The 18,757-nt window shown below is 41.9% G+C and overlaps 1 long non-coding RNA gene across 1 annotated transcript in view; it reads right to left on the bottom strand.

Moving 5' to 3' along the window:
• LOC101680716 overlaps positions 1-18,757 on the bottom strand; it is a 71,157-nt gene that overhangs the window by 25,214 nt on the left and 27,186 nt on the right. Inside the window, exon 2 of the long non-coding RNA XR_001178753.2 lies at positions 8,369-8,487. This is a non-coding gene — a long non-coding RNA (uncharacterized LOC101680716). The remainder of the gene's footprint in view (positions 1-8,368; positions 8,488-18,757) is intronic.

The following is an 18,757-nucleotide window of genomic DNA, read 5'->3' as shown; positions in this document are numbered from 1 at the left end:
GACCAAGACAAAAAAAAAAAAAAAGTTAGCAGTTCAATCCCAGGGAAGTCTTCAGTTTGAGAGCAAAATAAGAAGAAATATGACCATGTAATGCATAGAGTAACCAGGCCCAGAATATGCTAAAAATGAATTCAAGTTTAAAGAAATAATACAGTTTATTAATTTTAAGAGTCATAAAATTCATGAACTTTCCAATGTATTCATATAAGCCAAGAGCTGACAATATGGCTGGTTGAGCAGCTTTCAGAGTCACGGCAAAAAGCAGCAATTTTCAACTTTAATGTTTGTGGGCCCTGCTTCCAAGCTTGCAGGGAAGCTATACTTTTACCAAGGTCAGAGTGACTTCAGCCAACTTCAAAGAATGGGCTCTGTTTCTGCCCTGAGCACTGCTTCATTAGCAAATAACCTAAAAGAAATATTTCAAATTGAAAATAAGAGGAGGGGCACCTGGGTGGCTCAGTGGGTTAAGCCTCTGCCTTCGACTCAGGTCATGATCCCAGGGTCGTGGGATCAAGCCCCACATCAGGCTGCTCAGCAGGGAGCCTGCTTCCTCCTCTCTCTCTGCCTGTCTCTCTGCCTACTTGTAATCTCTGCCTGTCAAATAAAATAAATAAAATCTTCAAAAATAAATAAATAAATAAGAGGAAAAATCTCCAAGTTCCATTCTCATACCTCCAACGTTTGCAATCTTACACATACTAGAAGCATAAGATGAAGTCTGTTGCCTTCTGAAATGTCCTTATGTCATAAGGACATAAAGGACGAAATGTCATAATGATGTCTAATTCTTGATGTCACAAAAAGCACATACAACCCTGTATAAAACATTCCTTCTCTGGAGAACCCTCTTCTTTGCAAAGATTGTGTACCCAGGGCAGCTCTCTATACTTAAGCTCAAATAAAACTCCCATCCTTTTATTTTTAAGGTTTAATTTATGCATTTATTTGAGAGAGAGAGAGAGAGAGAGGAAACCGGAGGTGGTAATGGGTGGCAGAGAGGGAGGGAGAATCAATATCAGACTCTACCCTAAACCCAACACAAGGCTTGATGTCAGAACTGTGAGATCAGGACCTGAGCTGAAACCAGGAGTTGGATGCTTCACTGACTGAGCCACCCAGGTGCCCCTCATTTTTTTTTTTTTTAAGAAATTCTAAGACGTTTGCTCCTTTATTGATGACAACTGCTAAAGAGCATTTTTCAGAGTGCCAGTTTCTTAAATAGCTGATGATTATCAATATGCAACTCACCAAATGTCATTATTGGTGGTAGAAGAGACATGCTATTCATCACATAGCAGATTCATGTTAATTGCATGAAGGTTTATAACTCAGCTTTCACCCCTTTCCTTCCCCAGTCTCCACTTTATTGTACTTTGCTGCAGGAAGTCTATACATTTTTGTTTGTTTGTTTGTTTCTAGTTAATCATATTAGCAGAGTTCTGGAAATAAACATACTTTTAGACTCTAGGCTCATTTATACTCTTGAAAGCAGGAACTATAATGTATATGTTAAAGTGTAACCTGGGGGGGGGGCGCCTGGGTGGCTCAGTGGGTTAAGCCTCTGCCTTCAGCTCTGATCATGATCTCAGGGTCCTGGAATCGAGCCCCGCATCAGCCTCTCTGCTCAGCAGGGAGCCTGCTTCCCCCTCTCTCTCTACCTGCCTCTCTGCCTACTTTTGATATCTCTCTCTCTGTCAAATAAATAAATAAAATCTTTTTTAAAAATAAATAAAAAATAAAGTGTAACCCAGGGAATTAAGTGTTGAAGGGGAAGTCTACATGTCTCCCCTACACTCTGGTGTATAAAATCTAGGAAATTCAGAGTTCCCAGTGTGCAGCATGGGGTGCTAACGGATCGGTTTGGACCATTTGCAGGAACAAAGAGTAAAACTGTAGACAGGTTTCTGACCTAAGCTGCTCTAGAAAATTTGCCTTTGCCGCTTGTTTTGTCAGTCTTTAGGATAGTGGAAGAACCAGCTACTGGAGAGAAACCTGCGAAAGTGCTCTTAGAAAATCCTTGTAGATACTTCTCCTTCTGAATCAAGGACCAAACCAGAGTGTTCATTCCTTGATTCCTTTGGAATATGGAGTGTTGTGTAGCAACAGTGTATGATAGGATATCTGTCATATTTTAACTTATAACAGTCTACTCAAAGATCTCAGCAGCATCATGAGCTGGAGGGATAGTACTTGCTATTTAAGGGAATTTTACTATCAAGTCACAGAACTTTACTATAATACTGAACAATCATCCCTTGATCTGATTGTAAGCACCTGCATCTTTTAATTCCAGGAATTATGAAACCATGTGTACTTCGCACCCAGTTTTTTTTTCTTTCCTGAAATGTGAGGAAATATCCGAGCTATATATGTACATAGGTCTAGAAACAAGTTTTTTCCTAAAGGATTTTTGCATACCATCTGAGGCATTTTTTTTTTTTTTTTTTTGGTCAGCTCACTGCATGCAGGTGAGCAGGTAAGTACATGCATGCAAGGAAAGAGAAATAAAGGAAATCATTTACTTCTAATATACTTTGAAGTGCTGTAATTACACTTATCTTGAATGTATTGAACAAAGAAAGTCAAAGATAACCTAAGCCCCAAACCTACTGTATATAAATCAGAGCCAATGATCTCTAATAAGGCATAAAAATGTACATACCAGTTCCTTTTTTTCTGAGCATCTGTTTTAAACATAACAGTATGCTACCTGCTGTGGGGTACCCAACACTAAATTATTGGGCTCCTTTCACTCCAGAGGCTCCCAATGGGCAAGAGAGGGAGTGGTACACCTGCCTAAGCATGTTTGAATCAAAGCATAATGGAATGTGCTCTCGTATCAGAAGATCCTATAGAATCAATCCAAATATATTTCCACAAGGTCATGTTCAAAGCCATTCACATGAAATTTGGGGTTTTCCATTTTAGACACAACAAGTATGACCAGAGCCCCAACTGGATTTGACTTTGGAAGTAAAGCACCTGTTCCTCTTTCAAACTTTACTGTCTCAGGGAATGGCACCCATCACCTAATCGTCTGAGCTCCAAAAGTAACAGTCAGCCTTTGCTTTTTCAACTCCTACTTCCAATCCTTAAGCCAGCCCTCAGCACTGCCCTCCAAAATATATATCCCAAACTAATCCTTCTCTCCTTAGCTCACATATTACCACTATGACACAAGTTACTATTATTTTTTTACCAGAATTTCTACAATACCTTCCTTATTGGTTTCAGGCTTCCGTCCTTTTTTTTTTCCCTCTACAATCTCCACCCAGCAGTCAAAGCAACTTTTTAAAAACATGAGTTGGCCACCTAGTTTTATAAGTAAAGCTTTATTAGAACACAGACATTTAAATATTGTCTATGGTTGCTTCATGGTACTAACCCTTTTTTAAAAAACACAGATCAGATCAGACCATCTCCCCCTCCAAAAGAGTTCAATAGTCCTTCCTCTTTATACTAGGAAGAAAACTGAAATTTTTCCTTTAGTCCACAAAACCCCACATAGGCATAATACAACTACATTAAATAAATGGGAGTAAGTCACACTGGTTCATCCACTTTGTTATCTTTTCTACACCAAGGGTGCCACATACAAACAGTGAGGCATGTACATCTAAAAGCTCATTATTAAGGTATTAGGGGAATTGTTGAGATGAGGTAGACATAACATAGGCATTAGTGTGACACAGACTAGGCTTTAATTCCCAGCTTCAATAAAGGCTCACTGAATTCCATTTTCCATTTGCCAGTAGGAAAAATGCAATTTATCTCAGTGTGCTAGAGAGGACTGAAAGAGATTATTTATGTGAACACACTGTCACACTGATTTTTACAAATTTTGGTCATGTTCTTCCTGGTCCAAACACTCTTCAGTTTTTAACCTGTCCTCAAACAGGTCCTTGATATTAAAATTCCAACTGTTGCAGTAAGAAAATACAAGAAAACAAAGTACATTTTAAATGTTTCATGTCTCACACGTAAATTTCTATTTTCCTTTTCTTTTGTTTCTTTAGCCAACTGAACCATTTTCTTCCCCTAGAATCTACCTCCTTTATGGAAATCAAACACTCCTCTTGACCAACCAGACTAGATGTAGTTATTAGCTAATATTTTTACTTCTAGAATTATTTGTTTGTTTTTTAAGTAAAGCCTGGCAGATGCAGTAAGAAGCCAACAGTCTTCACTATTGCTGTGGATCCAAGCAAATGCCTTTTGATGATATCAATTTACCTTATGATGCATGGAAACAGGAATATTTCTGCAATACCTCATCTAGGGAGGCTCATTAACTTAGCTCATCCTGAGCTCTTAGTCAAGAAATAGAGTAGTCTGGTAGGAAACACTTCAAGTTTGTGAACTTGGTTCTGATTGTTTTAAGACAGAATTCTAGAAAAGACAGTCCGCTGTCTTTGGCTTACCCCCATAGAGTCACATGGCCCCGTCACTTCATAAGCAGCAGACCTTGAGATAGGATTTAAATGCAAGTAGTTTATTTGGGACAGAATCCTATAACACACCAGTAGGGGATGGAGAATGAGAGAGGGAAACAAAAACAGTCAACAAAAGGCAATATGCTATTGGATGTAACTGGAGCTGATTATTACCGCCAGGAGCCAAGCTACCTCAAAGTTATCCCCCTGAGGCAGGAAGGAACTGCATATTTACAGACTCCAGTAAATCACTGCCTGATGGCTGTTCTCTAGGGGTAGTAATTCTCTGACACCCTAAGTCAAGTGTACTCAAACCATCACAGAAGCTCATAGGTAAAGAGAAGCAGAAGCTAACAACTGGAAATCTGGCTCATATGAATGTTAATGAGAAGAACCAATGGGCTGTAAGAGGGACATAGACAGAGTCTTTCACACAGATAGGCTAAGTCACCAGACCCTGTGGGGTCCATGCAATTACCCACTTGAATGTTGAGGCCAAGGCTCAGAAAGAGATGGGGACAATATCAAGACTAGGAATATTGATTCACTCATCCAACATTAGTTGATGACTTACTACAAAAGAGAGGACCTAGTCCATCAATAAAACATGTAGAATCCTTACTTTGCTTTCTTGCCCCATGCCCTTCTGCATACCCCACTCTCAGCAAGCCAGGTTTGTCCACAGGCACATGCATCCTTACAGAGACTGGTTGCTAACTTTCTCACCTAAAAAGACTTCTTTTCCGATTAGGCTCACCTCAGCAAACAGTATCCCTGTAAAATTTCATAAAGATCTCTACGATAGCTTACCAAGGTGTACTTCATCCTTTCATGTCTATCTGCCACCACCTGGATCTTGGCTCCAAGGGAGCGCAGAGACTCTAAAAACCCAGCGCAGATAAATGCTCAAAAAAACTTTAATTGCACAGAAGGAAAGTACAAGAAAAGAAACAAATCAAATCAGAATAATAGCATTGTGCACAGAATGGTAGAACCTATTTATAGACATGGAATTATGTTCACAGAATATTACCTTGAATATACACATAAACTAAGAAAAAGTATGGACAGGTAATATACACCCACATTTTAACACCGAACTTTGTCTTTGGTTTATTAATATTTTCTAATTTTACTTCCATGAAAGTATATAAGCTATATAATTTAAAACGTAGAAAGATCTTTAAGGCTCACTGATGGCCCATCAGGTTCAGACCAATTATAGCTTTCAGATTTCAAGGCCAGAGAGGGGAGCCAGTGAGTGAGTCATCAAACAGGATCCGAACACAATAGGACTTGGAAACTGAGGTAGCTCCTAACTCTGATAGGGACCTTCATCTCTGACTTAGTTCTCAGAATGGGGCCATGTGGGACTATATAGGGGCTGGCATATGAGGCTGGGGATATAGTAAATAAAAGGCCAGATGGGGCCATTGGGGGGGGGGGGGGTTGGCGATGAGAGTGTTCATTGCTTCCTGAGCCCTAGTGTCCTGGCCTTGTCCTCAGCCCCTGCTCTCCAAACTGAGTTATTGATTGTCTATAGAGCATCAAAGCAACAAGGCTTGCGAGATGAAATAACCAACATCTGAGGGATCCATTTCTCTTTATCTTAAAATCCTAGAACAAGTAAGTGATCACCTTCTTCCAGCTCCTCATTTTATAGATGGGAGCATCAAACATCAAAGAGGACCATTTTCAACAGGAAGCCACTATTTCAATAAACATGCCAGCTTGGATAGACTAGGGGTAGCTACTAGAAGTGCTCTTTGAGGATTCTGAGGTCAAAGTCAGACTCAACTATAGAAGATTTGTGGTTGCTTAGTAATGTCTGCCATGGCAATGGCTAAGAGGTGGCCCACATGCCATTTTCTCCTTAAACACTTGGCAGCAGCAGGATGATCCGGCAATCATGGCAGAAGGCACTCATTGAAGGAAAGTGACATAGCACTAAAGACAAGTTTTCTTATTTTGTAATATAAGAAAACCTATACATTGAAAGATGAAATGACTTTGTCTAAATTAACTACAATGATAAGCAATAGATGATAGATTCCAATACCAATCTGTCTGACCCCAAACCCATGTTCTTGAACCCTATGCTATAGGTTCTTCGTTGGTTGTCCTTGTCCACCACCCACTCATGCTACCCACTCCGCTCTGACAGCACTCCTAAGACAGCCTCAAGACTCATCTGCTTCTGATTTCAATACCCAGAGGTGTTTGTCTCAGACACAAAAACATGACGTCCCAAGTCAATCTTCTCTTTCAGGTCCAAAGTTTGCCATTTTCTGAACCTTTACCACTGAATCTTTTTTACATGTCATTTGGCTCCAGCTCTTCCTTTCAACTTGCTTGATTTATTCAAATGTGGGAGAATGACTCACAAGCTACATGAAGACAAACCCAGCTGTGTGCCAGAGATAATTATTTCAGAGTAATTAAAATGATCTATGGGCTGCCAAATTATACACCAAAATGTGATTCCACACTTTCTCCCTTATCTGCCTCGTTCTTCCTCTGTCAAAAGAAACTGCTTGCTAGGGTAGGGGCTCCTCAGCCCTAATACATTAATCATCGCTGCTAAGCAGCCTTATTAGACGGTCATCTTCACAGGGACACTTCACAGCTTCAGAGAAAAACTCTGGTCTGAAATCAGGGAACCCCAAGATGATCACTTATGCCACTTGCTGGAGGTGAGCTCCCCAGAAAGGCATCCCAGGCATCTAGAACCAACCAGAACATCACACAGCAATAGGGGAATAGCGGTGGGGAATAAGGAAGGAGACAGAAGAGATGGGGAGGAAGGAAGGAGCTGGGTCTCAGTAGAGCTTCTCCTCCCTAATCCTCTGCACCCACTGCATACCTCCTGTTTTAGCCCCTCAATATCACTGTGTCAAGTTCCCCTCCAACCTAGGTCAGGTCCCCTCAAGTAGAGACTCAGAAGGAGATTCTGTACACGTTTTATTGTAAAAGTGCTCTCGGGAAAACCTACAGGGGCATGAGGGAGGTCAGGTAGGGTAAGGGAAAAGCTAGGCAAAAATGTACTTTCAGGAAAGATTTCAGTCTGGTCCCATAAATTGTATCACAGAATTTGAGCTATTCAAAGTAACAGTGCGAGGGCTGTGATATGCCTTCATCAGTGAGTCACTGCTCAGGGCCACTCCTGTGAGTGAGTGATGAGGGGGAGGCTGGGGAGTGGGAAGGCATGCACCTCCTGGCTTAGTTAGCACTCACAGCAGCCAACAACCTCAGCAAAGCAGTCAGGTATGAGCCATTTGAAGCCAACACCCATAACACCCGGGAGAGGGGTGTCCTGGTAAGATAAGGGACATCTGGGTGGGACACTCACAGCACCTGCTCCACTCTCTTATAGTATTTCACGGTGTTGGAGATAATGTCCAATCTGCCAATGATATTAAATTGGCAGTCCTGAAATGGGTTTATGGTCCCGAAAATACTGACTTCAGGGATTATAGAATCCCAGGGAAATTGTGTGCAAAATGTCCATATACATGAAATTGACAGGGCACAAAGAACACAGGTCTCATCATATTCTCTGGAGTGTATCTGAACTCCTGGGTTCTGAAGTTCACCTGTGAATTTCCTGAGAGGAGACTGCATCGCTAATTCAGCCTCTTCCATGAAGCCTCCCTGACTCTTCCTTTTCATCTGGTGCTTACCTCAGAGGCATAGTTGGGGACCTGGGAAGGGGACAAGGCTACTACTTTACATCTTCCTAACATAGTAACTGTTCACTTGAAAATAGGGATGATAATAATTAAATCTAAAGTTTACTGAACACTTATTATGTGTCAGTTATTTTTCTATATCCTTTATTCATTTAGTTTTCAATCCTATCCCTCTGAGTAGGAGCTATCATCTTATTTTCTCATACCAAAGATTGTAACGCTGAGAAATTAAGTCACCTGCCCCACCTCTCAGAGTTAGGAAGTAGTGGAGTCAGAATTCAGATCCAGGCAGTCTGACTCCAGAACAGCAAGGATGTCGGAGGGAGCCATGCAAAATATGTGGTTGAACCATCACATTCTAAATCCTGAAATAGGAAAGAAGTTACACGAAGTCAGTGGCTTCTTAATGCGCTGGTCTCCCCATTAACAATGGCCAAGCCTCCTAAGACACAGTAAGTATTCCAGAAGCACTGGTTTTATAAGTGAATAAATATCTCTACCTTAACATGCCTTCAAATGTATATATGAAGCTACATATACGTATTATATATAGTATGTATATTAAAATTATAATATTCTGTAAGTGAGTAAATATTTAACTATTTAAGTTAAATGAGATAAAGTGAATGTCAAAAGGTCTTCCTCAGTTCCTAGATTTCATATGTGCTCAAGTAGTGATCATTTCCTTTCTATAAAAGTGAGAATGTTCTTGTTGTCCTTTGTTGTGCCAGGCCCGTCAAAGTGTCTCAGAAAATACGGCTATGCACCATAGTTAATCAAGTGAACCAAATGGGCATCGGAAAGGGGAAGAGGACACCAGGAAAATGAGAGGGAAGGGAAATAGTGAGGAGAGAAAGAAGAAATCCAACTAAAAATAGTGGGGAGGGGCCCCTGGGTGGCTCAGTGGGTTAAGCACCCACTGAGGTGGGTCAGGTCATCATCTCAGGGTTGTGAAATAGAACCTGGTGTGGGGCTCTGTGTCCAGCATGGAGCCTGCTTAAGATCCTCTCTCCCCGTCTCCCTCTGCTCCCCTGCCCCACAAAATAAAAACAGAGAGAGAGGGGAGATGGGAAGAAAAAGCCAAGCTTCTACTACTAGCAGGGTACCCAGTACATCCAGTCAGCGAGAGGCAGCTGACTCGGCTGCAATTAGATTGGAAAGAGACCAATGGAGCTTACATCTGTAATTGGATTTTCCAACGCAACTCCAGATCTGAAAGGGAAAATGCTCTCCGGAACTGCAAAGACACTGAATGAGAACGCGTTTCTTGCCCTTCTGTAAGCCCCTCTCCCCAACCCCCTGCATTTCCACCAACCCGCTCTCCACAGCTCTTCTCCTCCCCTGGTGTTCAGCATCCTTTAGCACCACAGCACCACCTACCGTCCCCGACGCAGACAGGGAGAGCATGTGCTGGTTAGGAGCAGAAGGAGAGTTTAACATCACCAGCAAGCACTGGAGAGGGAGGACACCATTCATCAGTCCTGTGACAGGCCCAGCTGAGGCCAAACTGCCACTCAGCACTTCAAGTGGCAGGCTCTCTCCCCTCCCCTCTTCAGGACCAATACCCTCCTCCACCTAAAGCATTTTCTCACAATAAATGAATAAGTCACATGGAAGGAAAGTCTCCCACGAAATTGAACACGGGCTAGCCAGAGTTTCTTATATTTGCACTAGGATGACTTGTGGCTAAAAGGAAAAACTGCTTGGCAGAGCTAATTACTCTAGGAAGTGACCCAGCAGGCTGATGTGCTCTCCATCTCTAAGAGCACACAGACAAAAAACCACCACTGTGGAAAGACTGCATTTGGCTGTAATCATACCCATCATTAGAAGATGAGTTATCCGGATGCACATTGTTTGCTGAGCTGGAGAAGTCAATCCCTCTGCAGTTACCGTGGCTAGGATCATTGTCTTCGCAGGTAGCTGCCCACTTACACCTTCAAAATACATGCCTACCATCACGTCCACCTGGGACCTACAGGTCAGCCAGGAAAATGGTGATTATGCCTGGTATTTCCCTTTTCTGCTTAGCTCAAACTCACTTTTTCCATTCTGCTGTGTGATGTTGGTCTGGGAGTCTGCAAATGTTTCTTAGGTGCCCTTGCTGACGACCTACAGTTAGGTTCTGCTGTGAAGGGACTGGAGAATTGCAGGTGACTCCCTCCAGTGTTCAGCACATACTGACCTTATTCCAACAACATCAGATAGCTCCTGTGTCTTTGAGAATTCAGGGCAGTAGACCCACAATATTCCCACTCTGGGACCCCCCCAAGGGGGCTGAGTACCAGATACACAGCAAGCCCCAAGTCTGAGTACCAAGCCCTAAGCACCATGGCCGCTCCCCTAGAGCACCTAGCTCTTGGTAGCATTACTTTTCCCCTAGAACGGTGACCACTTCATGCAGCTACCACTTCATGATACTTAGATGTCCCCTTCTCCTTTTATTCTTCCACCACCACCAAACCAACCCCCTGGGTTGTCACCTCTCAGTCTGAGACACCTGGAATGCTTTGGGTCTCTTGATTGATACAGTATAGGCTTCACCATGACAGCCAAGAAGATGAAAAGGCAAGATGGTTTTTGAAGACCAAGAACTGGCTTATGACTCCTACCCATTCTTTCACTAGATCTTAAAAGTTCTCACCACGAGAAAAAAATTGTTTCTACAGGAGGTAATGGATGTTAACTACACAGTATGGTGAACATTTTGCAATATACACATACATCAAATCAGTATGTTGCACACCTTCAACTAATTCAATGTTATATGTCAATTATATCTCCATAAAACTGGGGGGGAAGATTGCTTGGTATTGGTTTCATTATTTTTTAAACACCATCAACAAGTGTCCTAATGAGGGAGTGATTGAGAAAGAAAATTCCATATTCTGGGTTGATTCAAGGAAGCACCAGCCTAACACTGTGAATTCCTGGAATGATAGCAGAGAGATGAAATTCCAACCAGAAGAAGTCTCATGCATGAGATCTCTCATGAGTCAGACAAGAAGACAACGGACGATAATGCTACATGTCGTCACTGCCCAATATATGCAACATGCTTTGTGTGGACAACCTTGAAAGGTGGATATTACAGTCTCCACTCTGCTGATAAGGAAACATATCTCAAGAAGTTTAAAGGGAAGGGAAAGGTGCTCAGAAAGTTTAAAAAAAAAAAAAAAACTTGCCCCAAATCCTAGCAGTAAGCAGTACCTTGACCTTAGTCTGGCTGAGTGGTTTCAGAATCCATGATCTACCCCATTAAGCTCGTCTGACTAAAAGAGTCAGAAAGGCCTCTAGAAAGACCAACAAGGTCCCAAGCTAAGGAAGGAGCACATTGTCCAGAAACAAACACAGAATATGCTTTGAACATATATTTTTTGTATATCTCAGAACACATATGCTTTGAACATATTTTTTGTATATCTCAGAAACAAACACAGAATATGCTTTGAACATATATTTTTTGTATATCTCAGAACCTTCAGGTATGAAGGGGTCATATGCAGCAAGGCTACGGTGAAGTCTCCGCAAACATCAAAGAGCTTAGGTATTATAGACTCACACCTCAGGTCCTCTCTCTCTTTTCAGCTCTGAAGAATTCTAATAGAAGAAAACTCAGTAGGAAACATGGCCCCCCTAAGACTCTCCCCACCAGGCACTCAACAGCCTATTTTAACTGACCCCCAATCACCAACTTCACCACTAAAAACAGATGCTATGTCCTATGCACAGAGAAAACTGCAGGCTGGTGTCACCTGTATGAGAAAGCATGTTGTAACGAGCCCGGGGCAATCATGGGCTATGTGTGTGCATATTAGAGATTCATTCTGAGTGTTCAACTGAACAAAGTAATTGACCATTGTTAATAAAATAAGCAAGCACTTTCACTTCCTGTATCATAATTGTCTCAGCTAAGGCTCAGTTCACTAGAACCCATCAGCCTCAGTCTCAAAATGAAACTAAAAAGTGGGGGGCACCTGTGTGGCTCAGTTGGTAAAGCGTCTGCCTTCGACTCAGGTCATAATCCCAGGGTCCTGGGATCAAACCCCATTTCAGGCTCCCTCTAAGTGAGGAGCCTGCTTCTCCCCATCTGGCTGCCTCTCTCCGTCTGGCTGCCTTTCTCTCTCTCTCTCTCTATCTCTGTACAATAAATAAATAAATAAAATCTTTAAAAGAAAAAAGAAAAAAGTCAGAGAAGCCTCTAGAATAAAAGAACAGCTGGAAACAGGTCCCACAGAACTTGGGCTGTACCAGAAATCCTGTTGTGGCCATACAGGGAAGTGAAGGGGGGATTTACCAGACAGTCTAAGTACATCTCGATTACCTGCCTACATTGGCTTTAAGGGACTATTTTACGAAAACTTCATCATGAAATCACTGTGAAGGAGGCCTCCCACCCACGACCTCCTTTTACTCTCCCATCAACTTAGTGAAAGAGACTTTACGGCCCCCCAAGGAGCACAGGCCAAAAAGAGAGAAGCAGCCTAACCCTGAATGCATTATAAAAGGTGGCCCCTAACCAGAAACACTGAAAGGACTTTTATGTTACACCAATAATGTGACTAACCCTAACAGGCCATGTATCCTCGACAGAGAAATTCCCAGCCCTTAATCCTTCTCCTCAGGTACCTTTCTGAAAGCTGCAATAGGAACATAAAAGAAATAGCAGAGCGGGTCTAGAAGAATCCTTCTGGAGGTCCCCCTGGGTGAGCATGTCGGGTCAGAAGCAGTGACCACAGCTTGGCTGTAGAACGGGCGAGCACTTTGGAACCACGCCGCGCTAGATCCTTTCAATTAAATAATGTGCCACTTCGAAAGCATGCTGAGGAGAAACATGTCTCACTTGACCTGTCAGTCACTCCCTTTTATTAATAACAGAGTGTTTGTGCTTTGACTGCTGTCCTCCCAAGAATCAGAAGGAACGCTGACATGATTTGGTAGCATTTCAAGGTCAGCAACATCTCAACAGTGGGTGACAAATATTAAAAAAAGAAAAAAAAAACCATAACGCATACTCCCACGGACTGGCAGCAAGAGCAGAGGAACAAGAAAGAAAATAGCACTCAGGTGACATCATACCTGTGCAACCAAGCCCCAGTGTGCAATACTGGTGTGCACCACTAGGGATGGCACCTGAGGCACAAGGTGGCATGAGAATGAAGTTCCCATTGTTTCCACGAAGTATTTTTGTAGCTATTGTCATAAGGGTGATGCTGCCACTCTGACAGATGAGCTTGAGAAAGCAGGAGCCTGAGCCTAACAGAAGTTCACATCTTGCCCAGGTAAAGTCCGTGGAGGGCATTCCCGATTGTTGGCCTTTTCTCATCGCCTGGTGAATTAGGAAAACAAGCTACTTCCACCTGTAGCTCTGCCATCTCCTCAAAGTTCCTGGGGTCCCCCTTCCAGTGGGCTAAAGGAGTAAATGTGTGTATGATGTACACCCACTACTTACCACTGTGGGCCCAGCAGGGACACTGCACTTCCACTCACACTTGACTGGCGAGACCTAGTCTTTAAGCCACATTTAGAAAGAACAGAATCTGGGAAATGTGGTCCCTGATGGCGTAACGCCAGAAACAATTCTATACCATGGACAGACAGATCAAAATACTGGAGGACAGCTGGCTGCCTTCACAAAAGACAGTGGGCCTTCTGGAAAACAGCATGGAGTTTCCTCAAAACATTGAAAATAGAGCTACCCTATGACCCAGCGATTGCACTACTGGGTAATTACCCTAAAGATACAAACGTGGTGCTCCAAAGGGGCACGTGCACTGGAATGTTTATAGCAGCAATGTCCACAATAGCCAAACTATGGAAAGAACCTAGATGTCCATCAATAGATGAATGGATATAGAAGACGTGGTACATAGATAAAATGGAATACTATGCAGCCATCAAAAGAAATGAAATCTTGCCATTTGCAACAATGTGGTTGGAACTAGAGAGTATTATGCTGAGCGAAATAAGTCAGTCAGAGGAAGACAATTTTCATATGACCTCCCCGATATGAGGAAGTTGAGAGGCAACGTATGGGGGGCTGGGGGGGGGAGGAAATGAAAAAAATGAAACAACATGGGATTGGAAGGGAGACAAACCATAAGAGACTCTTAGTGTCACAGAACAAACTGAGGGTTGCTGGGGAGAGAGGGGGTAGGGAGAGGGTGGTGGGGTTATGGACACCGGGGAAGGTATGTGCTATGGTGAGTGCTGTGAAGTGTGTAGACCTGGCGATTCACAGACCTGTACTCCTGGGGCTAAAAATACATTATATATTAATTAAAAATTATTTAAAAATAAAAGGCAGTGGGCCTGGACTAATTCTTCCAAAATGCAAAGTAAATCTACTCTTATATAAAACGTAAGTCATGATTCAGTGCAAAGGGAAAATTATGTCTGATAATAGCACAGGTACCATATGATAGACCACAATTTTGAGTGAATGAAATTTAGACAACTCAAGAGTAGATAGAGTACTATGTAAAACCACAACAAACAGGAAAGAAACAGCCTTCTTGCTATTAATAGAGATGGCATTTTTTTTCTTCTAGTTTTCTATCCTCTTTAGGACAACCCTAATTTTTTTTTAAAGATTTATTTATTTGACACAGAGAGAGAGAGAGAGAGAGAGGGCAAAGCAGGGGAGCAGCAGGAAGAGGGAGAGGGAGAAACAGGCTCCCTATCGAGTAAGGAGTCTGATGCCGGGTTCAATCCCAGCACCCTAGGATCATGACCTGAGCCAAAGGCAGATGCTTAAACAACTGAGCCACCCAGATGCCCCAGGATAATACTAATTTCTAAAGACATATTCGGGAACAGCATTTCAGGTATGTTCTTAGAGAAGCAACTGGCTACTTGATCCTATCAGCAACAGGTAGAGAAGGGACTCCCTCTCAAGGACAATATTCAATATTCCCTGGGCTATTCAGGCTGGTAGAAAGAAAACACTGATATGATCTTCAAATATGTCAAGCGCAGGCCCAGGGATATTCATAAGAAAAGTCTTACAGTTGCATTTTTTATCTACAGACATTTATTTATCCAGTAAGAGCTTATTATTGGTCTCCCCTTAATCAAGCACTCCCATCTCCATCCTATTTGTTAACAGGCTTCCATCTCTTCCTCTTTTCCCTCTTTCCCTCTGATAATTTCCCTCTGAAAATTCTTTGAGGGCTATTTCTTTTACTTCTCCCTTTGATGTCTTGCACAGAAACTGCACTTTCCAGAGAACTGCATTTAGTGAATGTATTTGTCAGCTTTTGCTGCAATGTAGCTGTGTAATAAAGAGACCCTAAATTCACCAGCTAAAAAAATAAACATTTTTTTCTCACTTGTGGGCCTGCTAGGTAGACAATGTCTACTGAGCTTGGCTACATTTGCCTCCATGTTGTCAACTACATTCCGATCAGATCCGGATGTCACCTTATTCCCCTGGAACCAGCTACCCAAAATGTGTTCTAACACAAGAGGACAAACCAAGCTACACATGTATATTTGAAGCTCTGCTTACTGGCACATTCTCTCACCTTCTCTTTTAGTTCTATAGACCAAAGCAAGTCACATGGCCATGTTTACTATTAATGCAATGGGAGAATATTCTTCTCTCATTCTGAGGAGACACCAAAGTTATGTGGCAAAGGTACAGATAGATATAGTATGATCTTACTGGGAGAGAACAAAGAATCCAGAGAGAAATAATCCAATCTACTTCTCAGACAAAATTTTCATTCCAAAGCACTGTGAGAAAATTTAGCACAGAGGCAGTCATCTTGACTGAAAAAGCAATGAATGAGCAGATATAAAGATCTTTGACAAATGGTATAAAGCCAACCTAAGATGACCTCACTTGGAAATAACCCAGATACAGTTAACATTTTATAAAAGATTTCCACTTGCATTTCATAAAATGCCTAATACCAGATTATCTCAGAACTGAAGGTAATAGAAAAGCTCATTTATCTCAATCCATTAAGATTTCATTGGCATCTACTCTCACGGCTACCTTAGGAAGTAAGTTTGGAAAAAGTGGTTCCGTGGAAAAGTGGTTCCCTGGAGTCCTGCAAGGACAAAGATTTTGGGACCACATCCCAGATCATCGCCTGGGTTTTCACAATGGATCTTCAATGTCTGAGGTATCAAGGGGCAACAACATGTGAACATCTTACTCGACATTAAAAAAAATATTACATTAATAGTAGCATAGTTGGTTCTTGATGGTGGCCATAATCTTGAGGGTAATAGAAATCTAGAAAAGTCCAGACCGAAAAACTTTTAAAATAATAAACTCAATCCTTTTGCCAAAGCAGTAGATTTCACATACATGAAAATATCCATGCCCCTTTAATCCCATCATTAAATTTCAGAAATGTAACCCAGGGTATAAATGCCCAAAATACATATAATTTGTAGCAAAGCAAGGAATCCCAAACTCATACTGCATTAATCTAACTATAGTTTTAAGATTAATACAAGCAATGGTCCTACCGATGAGTGCACATCTGGAAAATGAAGTCCAATTTGAATGCAATATTTTTTTCAGAGAGGGAAGGAAGATAGGGGAGGAGCAGAGGGAGGAGGAGAGAGAGACTCTCAAGCAGGCTCCATGACAAGCTTGGAGCCCAACATGGGGCTCAATCTCACAACCCTGAGATCAGGACCAGAGCCAAAATCAAGAGTCAGACGCTTAACCACCTGAGCCACCCAGGTACCCACAATATTTTCAAAGTATACAAATGATATTAAAGGTACAAAGTTCAGGGGTGTCTGGGTGACTCAGTGGGTTAAAGCCTCTGCCTTTGGCTCAGGTCATGATCCCAGGGCCCTAGGATCGAGCCCCACATCAGGCTCTCTGCTCAGCGAGGAGCCTGCTTCCCTTCCTCTCTCTCTGCCTGCCTCTGCCTGCTTGTGATCTCTGTCTGTCAAATAAATAAATAAAAATCTAAAAAATAAAATAAAATAAAATAAAAATTAAAAGTACAAGGTTCAAACATGTAGAATTCTGCTACTCTAATAAATTAGCTCTTTAATTTTACTTTTTCGTCCTTACCCATATTTATATTTAATGACGAAAAAATGCAGTCTTAATATGGCCACAATTTTATTCTCAGCCTATTCATTTAGCATAATTTTCACACATTTTCCTAGGTTGCTATATTTTTTCACATTAGAAATTTTAACATTTGCATAATAACTCATCAAGGTATTACTTGATATACCATAAAACCATTTCTTCATGTTCAACATTTTAATCAGATCCATTTGTTATCTACAAAGTTCAATTAATTGAGTAATCAAGTTTTTGTTAAATTTTTACTGAAACTGAAACCTCATTGGTTTTGTTTTGGGGTTTTTTTTTTTGTAATCTCCAAATCTAATAACATTATCCACCTTGCAAACTTCCACCTAAGACATAGCCTTTTCTCAGAGTTCTGGTTCACTCGAGAGGAACTATGAAGTCCTTTGGGTTGGCATCCAACCCAAGCGAAGACCAATTCTGAAGTGGAATGTAAAGTTGCTATCATATATATTAAAATCTTTGACATTATCTTTCATTAGAAATCACACCAGGGTGCCTGGGTGGTGCAGTTGGCTAGCCCGACTCTCGGTTTCAGCTCAGGGCATGATCCAAGGGTCACGAGATTGAGTCCCACATTAGGCTCTGTTCTCAATGTGAAGTCTGCTTGAGATTCCCTCTTCTACTCATTCTCTCTCTAAAATAAATTAATAAAACTTTAAGAAAAAGAAAAAGGAAGGGCGGGAGGGAAGGAAGGAAAGAAAAAAAATAAATTACACCCGTGGGTCACCGAAAGGAAGAAGGAATAGTACTTTTTTTTTTTAAAATACATCAAAGACTCTTTCAACTGCCCTGCCACTGAAGGCAGCAGAGTGAGGAGAAACCTGTGAAGATAACTGCATTGGTTATCTGTCGCTGCATAAAAAATTACCCAAAACACAACAGCTCAAAACAAACATTTCCTATTTCCCAGTTTCTGCACCACGTACTAGCTGGGTGGCAGACAGGACATGGGCAGGAGCGGCAGTCACCTGAAGCCTAGAACAGATGGGGGATCGGCCTCCATGGTAGGTCACTCACATGGCTGTTGGCTGGAGGCCGCCTTCCTCCATGGATGGGCTTCCACAGAAATGGACTGTCACTTGAGTGTCCAGCTGATGTGGCAGTGAGTTTCCCTCAGAGTGACTGATCCGACAGAGAGCGAGGACACTGCACGACCATTATGACCTCAACTCCAGAGTCGCACTCCTTTACTGTGCTTTTTCTATCTCCCTGTTTATTAGAAGCAAGTCACAAAGTCCGGCACACCTCGGAGGAGAGGAGAATTAGGCCCCAGGACTTGAAAGCAAGAGTAAGAATTCAAGAACATATTTGAAGGCCACCACAGTAATGGCTGACCTATTAAAAAGCAATGGGAAAAGTATGGATTTGATAGTCACATACACCTTTCAAATTCTGGCTTGGCCAGTTAACAACCTACACAAACACTAAGACAATTACTTGGGGCAATGCTCTTGACCTCTTCCTTCATTGCTATCATTGCTATGCCTCAGATTATTTGCTGTCTGTTTGCCTTGCCAGATTATTAGGAATCTCAAAAAAAGGTCATGCAGAATTGATAA

This window comes from Mustela putorius, unplaced genomic scaffold, assembly GCF_011764305.1.
Source record: "Mustela putorius furo isolate JIRA1106 unplaced genomic scaffold, ASM1176430v1.1 tig00003850_pilon_pilon_pilon, whole genome shotgun sequence".
NCBI classification, from domain to species: domain Eukaryota; kingdom Metazoa; phylum Chordata; class Mammalia; order Carnivora; family Mustelidae; genus Mustela; species Mustela putorius.
The sequence above is the reverse complement of the archived record's forward strand: the minus strand, read 5'-3'. Positions and strand labels throughout refer to the sequence as shown.